The sequence below is a fragment of the Coturnix japonica genome, chromosome 1 (assembly GCF_054131305.1).
Source record: "Coturnix japonica strain WE chromosome 1, WE-NBRP24, whole genome shotgun sequence".
Taxonomy (NCBI): Eukaryota; Metazoa; Chordata; class Aves; order Galliformes; family Phasianidae; genus Coturnix; species Coturnix japonica.
The window spans coordinates 167,407,184-167,417,136 of record NC_140663.1 but is presented as its reverse complement, the minus strand read 5'-3'; the positions used below and the strand labels follow the sequence as shown (position 1 = coordinate 167,417,136).

General features: G+C 38.1%; 1 protein-coding gene across 10 annotated transcripts in view; it reads left to right on the top strand.

Moving 5' to 3' along the window:
• The first annotated feature begins 8,660 nt into the window (after positions 1-8,660).
• CNTN5 (contactin 5) overlaps positions 8,661-9,953 on the top strand; it is a 538,457-nt gene continuing 537,164 nt past the window's right edge. For 2 of the 10 annotated variants that reach the window (XM_015852279.3, XM_085508894.1), the window contains exon 1: positions 8,739-8,966. The gene's annotated coding sequence lies outside the window, so the exon portion shown is untranslated. The other 8 variants (XM_085508922.1, XM_032442191.2, XM_085508927.1 and 5 more) reach the window with 6 other exon arrangements.

The following is a 9,953-nucleotide window of genomic DNA, read 5'->3' as shown; positions in this document are numbered from 1 at the left end:
TGCACACAAAGCATTTCTACTGCACGTGTAGGGTATGCAATTTCATTCTTAACAAATTGATTTTGCTTTTAAACTATGCTATTAGAATGATAAGAAAAAAATCTTATATTCTGTCATCACTCTTTAAATTTCACTAAATGGTAATTGGCTATATATTTACCAAAATGTCTTTCACACATAACAGTTTTGCTTTCAGTTTGTTCAATTAAAAGCAGAAATGTATTTGTTAAACCCTAATCCTATGCTAATACAAATCCTATAGAACAGATTTTAGCTAATTTTATAGCTTTTTCATTTTTTTCCTATGTTAAAAATGCTTTACACTAGTTGACTGATGTTTCACAACAATAATTGAAATACTAATAAATATTTAATATCCTTTGCTTAAACATTCAGAGCTAGTCCAACATGGAATACAACTCTTTCCTTAATAATTCTTCTGAGATGGGACCTTAAGATTCAGCTCTTGGGGAAATCCTGCTCCAAAGTTCCTTTAAGAAAGAGACCGTGTCCAAAAACACAAAATCTCTTTCAAATCTCAAAAAATCATAGAATAATAGAAAAGTAAAATGGTTAGGGTTGGAAGGAACCTTTAAGAACATCTAGTTCTAATATCCCTGCTGTAGGTAGGGACACCTCCCTCTAGACCAGGCTGTTCAAAGCTCCATCCATCCTGACCTTGAATGCTTCCAAGGAGAGGGCATCAACAACCTCACTCGGCAACCTGTTCCAATGTCTCATCACTCCCACAGTAAATAATTTATTTCTAATATCTAGTCTGAATCTTAGTCTAAATCTAGTATAAATCTTTGTCTAAGTCTAGTCTAACTCTTCCAGTTTAAACCCACTTCCCCTTGTCCTGTCACTACCTGCCCTTACAAAAAGTCCCTCCCCAGCCCCCCTGCAGACCCCATTCAGGTGCTGAAAGGTCGCCATAAGGTCTCCTGAGAGACTTGTCCAGGCTGAAGGGCCTCAACTCTCTCTGTCCTTGTAAGGGAAGCAATCCTCAAACTATGAAATAAACTTTATAAAATAATGGAAACTGAGGATAAAATGAAAAAAGCAATAACAAAACCCCAAAACACCTCCCCATATTCTGTTACACCCCCACAGAGGAATTCCTTTCCACCAATAAATCCCATGCTGTTTATAACAGCAGATTTCTCTCTCCTAAGCCCCCACAATGAGTTGACTCTCAGAAGCTTCTACTATACTGAGTTTTCCTGATAACTTTATCTGTTTATCTATTTTTTTTCTCATTTGTTTCACAGTGACAAATGAAATTTTTGCACAATTTTCTCTCCCTTAGTAGCTTAATTGCTCTTGGATACCTGCAATTAGTTCTCATAAGAGTATACCACCTTATTCAACCTTTAGCTTCCAAGACCAATTAGCAAAGCCAATATTTGCCCAACTTTGTGACCACTCTGAATTACAGGGACATACAATTGTGTGTAAAACAACAACAACAACAACAACAAAACCTTTATTCAGTCTCTCACATTTTTTTAAAGAATGTTAGCATAAGAAAACATTTAAAAATCTCTTATATCTCAATGCTAACTCTTTGAAAGGAAAACAGATTCATAAATATTCACTTTACTTAGTAAAAATTAGCTATAATACAAAAAGATTTTATTAAAGATGGAACAGGTGGATTTTTTGGAATTTTGGTTCTTGCTTGATACTTCCCTTAGATTTTTTTGAGGCTGCTTATATCTTTACCAAATTGTAAAACTTGACATGATTTTTTTCTCCATTGGGTGTCTGTCAGGCAGAAGATTTATTTTAAATTTTTTATGAATGTTTGAGCAAAAATGATTCAGCCATTTTTGAACATGAGGTAGTGTAAAATACTCTTTTTAGGTACTTTTAAATTACAACAAATTCATCAGTTATGTAGGTCAATCCAAAATAATACCTCCTGTTTGTTACAATGGAAACTACAATGGATATAAAGAGCACAATAACACTATTTGATAGAGCAAATTCTTGACTACAAAACACTGTTTTCAAGATAGTCACCAACATGAGCTTTTCATTTTCAACAGCAATGACAAGAGCCTGCATGCTGCACTCAAAAACCTGCACCAGTGAAGGTGACCCACTGTTGGCTTTTGCCACAGCTGAATTGCACCACCCACTGCCTCATTGTGCTCACGTCCACTGGTCAGTCTCTGTAAACATTCAGCAAGCAAATCATGACAGATGTGGGGTAACAGAAATGAGGAAACAGGGCAAAGGTAGTAAAAGGAAAGTAGGGCTTCTCCTAGAAATTTGGATGATCTTCAGAGACAGAAAGGAATGTATGTAAGGATATGATTTAAGTGTCAGCAGTGACAGACAAATTGAGATACTACAAGATGCTGCTCACCAAAACTCAGATGAGAAGACAAGAAGTTTTGATCACCTCCAGATTAGAGCCTGGAGGAGAACCCATGACCGATGACTTAATGCTGAATAATTCTTAGCTGGTATAAGTTTTTTATGCCTCTTGTAATGCTCGTCTTAAGAATCTAACACACTTAAAAATCTGATACATTTACTTGAATGTCTTTATGATTCTGTATGTTGGGATTCTTGATTTGTGTGTGTGTGTGGTTTTCTTTTAAAATATGAAATTTACACTTCAAAATATGGATGAAAATGACAAGGTTTCAGTGTCAAAAAGTGAGATACTAGTTGTTAGCATAAGAATTTCCTATACTAATACAGTCTACTTCCTCATATTTGTTCTTAAATTTAGTTTTTGATAAATCATTTGAGAAATTGACATGAGAAATGGAAAGAGGGCATCAGGATTTTCTGTTTCTGACCACAGCAAACACTCTTGCTTTAGGAAATTATCTTGCAGCATATAACTCTTGAAGTTCCTCTGAAATAGATAATTCACTTCAGTAGCACATGTGAGCATATTGAGGTAGCTGTAATCACAATACTGGTAAGACATCTTGTGCTTTAAAACCCAATAGTTTTGATTGTTGCAGATGGTATTGAGACATTAACAAAGTAGAGTATGTTCCATGGTATTGGTTATTGGTGCAGCTGTTAAGTTAATTAAGTCAGTATATATTCAGTTTTAATTGTAGACACATTTTATTTGAGCTTTCATAGTACAGCTGTTCTGTGACTTATCCTACAATATACATATATATTTTGCAAGTCATAATTTCCATTCAACTGCATACCTTTAGGAATTTATTTAGTTAGGGGGTCTTAAGATAAATGATCAGTTATCAAGAAGCTGTTCTCCCTTCAGAAAAGCTATGAAGTATTCAAAGTCATCCTCTTTTGTCCTTTCACCTGCCAAGTCACCATTAATAACATTTGTAATTAGATTAAATAAATTTATTTTATCAAATTAATGCCACCTTTAAATACCTGTATTTGATCAAGTATTCAGTGTGTTAATATTTGAATTAAACAGGCAGTGCTGGTTGTACTTGAAGAAAGAGCTTTATTTTGTATTATTTTCGCCATGGGAAACAAGGACGTTTTTCACTATCCTCCATCTTTGTGAGGCAGAATGAGGTATTTCCAGATGTATTACAAAACAGACTTCAATGCCTTGGTTTAGAAGAGCAGAACTTTGACTACCATTGTTAGATATTTAACCTAAGGCGTCTGTTTTTCTCTAAATGCAAAAAGAAAGAAAAAAAGAAAAAAAAAGGGAAAAAAAAGAAAGAAAATGGCTCAACATCTTTGAAAAAATCAGGCCACTTATATTTAGGTATTGAAACATGAGTTAAGAACCTAAATTTAGTATATACCTCAGTCTGCATTGGGAAGAATGGACTCTAACTGCTCTACAGTCAAAAGGAGGACAGTCTTTTTGTTCTGCATGTCCTTGAATATTGTGAGATTTGTATTGGGAATGTACTGGTATTTCTCTTTGTCACTATCCAGTTCCTCTTGCTGCTGGGACATTCAGATCTCAGTCTGGATTATTCTTCTGAAATTCCAAATCTTTAATTTCTCATTTTGTTTTTCTCTGAGGACTCCAATTCACTCCATCCCCTAACTTACTTGCTTTCTGAATGTTCACAGTGGTATACTGATATGTTCTTTCCCCATTCTTAATTCTTTTCTGCATTTTGCTCCCATGTGCAGCAGAAGTTGTGCTCCCTGCTCACAGAATCAGTCTCCAGGGGACATTAGATCCTTCTTGTGCATATGGTAAAGATCAAACTGGAAGGAATGAACAATATTATAGTTTTGCTATTCCCAGCACACTGACTAGTAAGTTATACCACAGCACCTAAATCAGTGCACTGTACCTGAGAACAGATGTTCTAGGTACAGCTCTCCCAAGGTTAGGAAAGCCAGCAGAGAATATGATTCTCCAAATATCTTCTGAGTTTTATTCTACCTTTAAAGCTGCAAAGTTATTTTGCACTTGAACAAACAACTGGGAAAAATAAGAGGAACTCTCTCCGATGATCACTTCTGTGTCAGCAGCCAGGAGACTGTTTTTTAAGAACCTGTTTTTCTGGCGTTTTGTGGATAGCTCCTCAAAAACCCGTTACATTCAACGGCAAAGTAGCATACAAATGGGATTTGGATAAGAAAAATATTCAAAGGTTTCAAATGGGTCTCCTACTGGCTGTGGCTTCTGAAGGGACATGTGAATTCCAACTGTTAAAAATGAGTCTCACCGCATTGCTAGTCTATTATTTGATATCCACAGTTTTGGTAGCAACATATCAACAATATCTGCAAATGTATATATATATATATATAATTAGGTAGTACTCAACTTATTTACTCTTAGTCTAGGTAGTAGTGGAAACTAACAACAAGGTTCTCCAACAAGGAACAAAATGTCCTTTAAGTTGCACAACCAGCTGCAGAACAGCTCTATCACGCTCTCTTACTTGAGTCATGGATCAATGAAACCATATATTCAATTTAAATGTTTCTGTTTCAAGATTTAAAAAAAAAAATAAAAAAAAATATTCTGATATAATATAAAGCTGTGATATTGTATATACTTCTTACTACTGCTTCCAAAATTTTTCAGATATGTTAATTTTCTCCCAGTCTTTATGTTGGACCAGCTGTCATCTGTCTGCACATCTGAAAATTCAGGAGGCTTCTGTCCCTGAAGGTTGGAGATTTTTGTTACTTTATATGTTAGTTTTCTGCAACAACATCTTCTACTGCTAATGCCTCCAGTTTGTTAATTATCTTCTATTGCAAAAGGCCTCCACGGTTGGCTCTGAATCTTTCACTGTTTGCCGAAGGCAAATCTACACACAATTCTGCTTATCCCACTAAAAATTTTCTTATAACTCTAATTACGTAGTCATGAGGAGTTGAGTGGGCCTACCCAGATGTTCTAGAGGGCAAAGTCCTTCCAATATTTTAAGTGACTTTATAAAAAGGAGATTAAGAGGGAAGATTTAGATTAGATGTCAGGAAAAAATCTTTACTCAGAGGGCATCAAGGCCCTTGCACAGCTGCCCAGAGAGCTGTGGTGCCCCATCCCTGGAGGTGCTCAAGGCCAATTTGGATGGGCCCTGGGCAGCCTGAGCTGGTGGCAACCAGTCCATGGCATGGGGTTGGGATTTGGGCCACTCTGAGATCTAAAACCATTCTATAATTCCATTAACAATATAGCAATTGGTAGTAAAACTACAGAGTTATGTACTAGAGCAGTGACAATAAATGCTTGAACAACAACAACAACAAGAAATAATAATAATAATAATAATAATAATAATAATAATAATAATAATAATAATAATAATAATACTGTTCTAAATTACCTGGGAAAACAAAACAAAACAAAACAAAACAACAACAACAACAACATACAACTTCTTGTTATAAATGGGAAGGGGAAGAGAGAGAATAGCTGATATGCCATTCTAAAACTGCACATCCATTGCTGCTGCAGACACAGACATGAAGGCAAAACTTGTGCAACCAATTATTTTCTTCCAAATCTACTCCCTATCTTTTCCTTATGTTCTGCATTTGTTTAAGGAAGAACAGTGAAATACACGAATAATAATGGTATTACTGAGACAGTTATCCATGTGGCAAAGAGAAAGAATAGATTATACTCAGCTTAACAGAAGAAGAAAGACTCAATGAAAAGGAAGGATGTATAAAACAAAGCAGAGAAGAATGCAGAAACAACTCAGGCCTCACAGATGTGCTGCATCTGTTTGCCCACTGGGGACACTGAGATAGAGAGATTAAGGCATTCATATGGAGATAGATAGACAACTGGATCAGATAAGTGAACTGCCACTAAATTGACTTAAAGTCTATAATAATAATAATACTGAGAGAAAGGGGTGAAAGTTACTTGCTGTCAGTGCATGAAACATTGAACATATATGCCAAAGTACAACTCATGATCTTATGTGATGGAGTGAGAACGGAACTGACCTTGCAAAGGATGCACACAATCAACTGAAATTTTAACAGGTTATCTTAGAAGCTGTGTGCTCCTTCACTTCCAAAGAATAGTGGCACTTACAAATATATTATCCATTCATCATTATATTAAAGGAAGATGTAAAAACATGTCCTTGTAGAAATATTGCTGATGGGTTATTAAAAAGAAGGAAGTAAATGTAAAATGTTACCATTCAAAACAAATATGTTTCTTGACAAGAGCGGAAGATAGAAGTGAGTTAAAAGCAAAAAGGATGTAGCCCAACAAAGATAGTAAGTGTTCCTTATGGCAGTTAAAAACAACCCTTGTCTGTACATTTTACAAGGTAAAGGCCATAAAATTTCTTTGTGACTTAAGATATATATATATATTTATACATTTATATATTTATACATGTAAATTTCATCAGTACCTGAAAAAAAAACCAACAAAAAAAACCCAGTAAGAACTAATGAAATTCACCTCTTTGCATGTAATTCTTGACTGTTGTCATAAATGACTACTGTATGTAAAATAAAATACATTTATTAACAAAAATGCTTCTGGCTTTAATGTTCACTTTGGAAATATTGAGAAATGGAGCTTCATAAGTTATTCATACTATCAGAATTAATGCAGCGACTATTCCTGGCTTCTGATTAAATGCTGTCTTGTAGCCTAGTAACACTGGAAATAATGACCGGATGATAATGTTCTGAAAATTGAGTCGATGAAGAGAAGCTTTGACATGTCAACTTGCAACATTACTTTCTCAGCAGCAGTATGCAGAGAGAGCCATGCAGAGATGTGGGGGACAATTTTCTTCTGGGTTTGTATGGGACAGTGTACTGAGCTCGTTCTCAGTGATATTATTAGTGGACAGAACTCATTCAACATGACTTGGATTTGTAAAGCCTCTGTCAGATTTCCAGTATAGCACACAAGACCACAAAAGGATATAAAACTTCATCACTCTGCTGATAAGTTATCTTTCTAGAGGTGTCAATATGAAAGACAAGAACAAGACATCGGGAAAAAAACACGTGGGTGTTGCCAAGATATAAGGCTGGAAATGAGTAAGAACCCCGAAAAAAACCAAAACCGAACAATTCTTCTTTCCTATTCATCTAAAACAAATATTGATTTCTTAAAAATAAAACATTCGTGATAAACAGAGAAATCAGTGGAGAAAAACATACATACATATATATCTGCACATCACATGAGTTTAGAATGTATTAATCACTGAGCTGGAGACACTGAAGCAGGGAAAAATCTCGGGGAATGGGAACTAGAAAACAGTTACTCAGGTAATGCAGAAGTTAAAAGAAAAAAGAACCTAATTACTTGTGTAAGATGGAAGGGGGAAAAAAAAAAAGGCAAGGGGAAAAATAAAAAAAGTATAGAAGGGCAGAGGAGCGTTAAATGTTAAAGTAGAAAGTTGCCGTTGCCACAGAAGGAAAAATACATAAATAAATAAAAATAAAAGAAAGAATCGAATTAAAATCAGCCCAGATTCTGAGGGCAGCCATCAGAGAGAGGCGCGGGAGGGGAGCGCGCAATGCATGCACAGATGTGCACCGAAGCGGCCGAGGAACGCGGGGGAGAACTCGCAGAAGCACAGTCGGTCCGGGGCTCTGCGCAGCAGCGGGGCGCGGCTCCGCGGTTCGCGCAGTTTCCGCGCAGTGTAGGAGGAGCGCAGCAGCGCGGAGCGGGGGCGCTGGGTCGCAACGGTGTGCAATGGGAAGCGGATGAATGGAGAGAAATGGGGAGGGGAATGCAGAGGGTTCTGTCTGCTCCGGGGTTGTTCCAGTCGCAGCTGCCGCGGTATGAAGAGAAGGACTGTGCGGTGTGCGGTGAAAGCAACCGGAGCAGGGTGCTGGTGGAAGGAGAGAGATAACTGCTGGAGGAGAATAAAACGCGTTTAGGCGGAAAAAAAAAAAAAAAGAAAAAGAAAAAATATAAGAAAAGGAAATAAAAATTCTATCTTCAAGGCGGTGATGAGGGATAAAATGGTTACTGGGGAAATCGGGTGGCTTGGGAAGGGAAGCAGACAGGGAAGAGCACTCGCCAAGTCGCCCCTTTACTGTGATGCGGTGGGTATCCGCATGAGCTTAGGGGTAGGGGCGCGGCGTGAGCTGCTGCACACACACACACAGAAACACACAGAGACACACAGAGACACACACACGCGCGTGCGAGCACCGCCGGGGGCGGGCAGAGCCCCCCGCCCCCCGGGCTCAGCCGGGGGAGGTGCCTCGGGCCCCCCCACCCCGGCGGGGAGGGGGCACGGCGGGGCCGGGAGGTGCTCGCGGGAGCCCGAGGCGCGGATGTCTTCACCTGGGTCTGTGCAGCAGTGAGCGCAGAGAGAAGAGGCGGTTGGGTCGGGAGTGCTACATCTGGATGGTTTAAAAAAAAAAAAAAAAAAAAAAAAAAAGCAGAAACAACAAAACCAACCAACTCTGCAATCCTCTGCTCCCCACAGGCTGAACAGTATAAGGGACTGCTCTATTTGAGGCTGTCGGGAGGATGGGAAAGACAGACTGAGAGTCAGGGAGAGAGACGGCGCACCGCCGCGGTAAGTGTCGTCGCCGTTCCCCAACTGGCACTGATTTCCCTGTTTACACTTCGGAGTGTGGGAAGATAATTTGTTGTAATATTCATCGCGGCATCTCCGGGAGCAGTGAAGCCAGCGATGGTGAGAGATCTCGCTTCTGGGCTCCTACTGCAGGTTGATGTGGTTTGTTTTTTGTTTAGATTCGTGCCTTGAAATTGCTGTCATAATTGAGCAGAAAAGTTGAGGTAGAAATTGCTGTGATCTGTTACGTGTTTCTGTCATCTAAGTAGCTAGCAAACTACTGCAGTGAGTTGTGAAGGGAGATGTGGGGCTCTGAGAACAAATACATACTCTGGAGAAAGGATGCCTATTTTAATGTGCTAATTTTTTATGTTTAAGAGAACTACCAGTAAATGCTTGAGGGTAAAACAAAATAATGTGCTGTGTCGAGTTTATAGTGATGCACTGAAAGTTGTTTTCTGAAGTTTGGAATGGTACTTGGCTTTGGGATAAACAATTATCTCCTGAATTAGAGAAGTGCAGTGCCAGCACTGCTCTCCTATGCTGACGGGCAGAGGAGATGGAATTACATAAAGATGCACTGATTTCTCTGTTCTGGTGAAGTGAGTAGGACTATCTGGTATGTCTATGAGCTAGCTATGAACTGAGTGTTACTTCTATATCATACAGTATGAAACGGTTTCTAATATTTTTTATCAATATCCATTACTCTATCGGTACTTAGATGTTTAGTGTCATTCCTGTTGAGCACAGAAACTTCATAAAGCATAAGAAATACAGGATAGTGTAAAGTGACTGCCCAGGAGTAAAGTTTTCAATGTCTTGCAGCCTATCAGAAATGTAACATTTTAGTAAAGTTTGTTTCCTTTTATTACCATTACTATTTAAAAGTTAGTATGTTTTTTGGCTGATACATTTTCAATTATGTTTTTAATGGAGGTCCTGAGGTCACAATCTTTCTACAGGATATGCAGCATTTCCATAGTC